This window comes from Buceros rhinoceros, unplaced genomic scaffold (assembly GCF_000710305.1).
Source record: "Buceros rhinoceros silvestris isolate BGI_N320 unplaced genomic scaffold, ASM71030v1 scaffold3746, whole genome shotgun sequence".
NCBI lineage: Eukaryota > Metazoa > Chordata > Aves > Bucerotiformes > Bucerotidae > Buceros > Buceros rhinoceros.
The window spans coordinates 21,048-21,635 of record NW_010419187.1 but is presented as its reverse complement, the minus strand read 5'-3'; positions in this window follow the sequence as shown (position 1 = coordinate 21,635).

The following is a 588-nucleotide window of genomic DNA, read 5'->3' as shown; positions in this document are numbered from 1 at the left end:
AAGAGTGTAGTTTGGTCTTTTAAAGTAAATAACATCCTCTAAACATGGACCTAGCATGGAGTACTTCAGCCCCTAAGGTGAATGTTTTGGAAAGTCAGAAGTGTGTGAAAACTTGGGATTAGACTAAGAACTTGCTCTTCTACAGTCTCAACTATAGTGATTGCAGTATTTACATACATACGGATGCAAATTTTGTCAGATATGTGAGGGCTGAACAAATTGCTGGTGTGATCTTTTGCCATGGAAACTTTGGGCACCTTTGTGTTAGCTTTCATACAGTGAACTTCTCTGAAGTCAAAAATCAGTAATGTATCCTGCTACAGTGCACGTGATTTTCATTTCCTATACAAATAATATTCAGACTGTGTTAATTTTCTAATTTTCTGAAGGACTGAAATAACCATCAGGAAACAGAAGTAGGAGCAGATAATTAGACTGAGATGAGATATTTGAGATAGAAAAAAAATTATCTTCTTGATAACTGGGTATGTAAGACTGTCTCTGTAGTGACAGTACATAGAAGGAAGTGGCAGTAACATTATACATACTAGAAGGTTGACAAAGGAAGTGTTAGCAAAATAAATACTT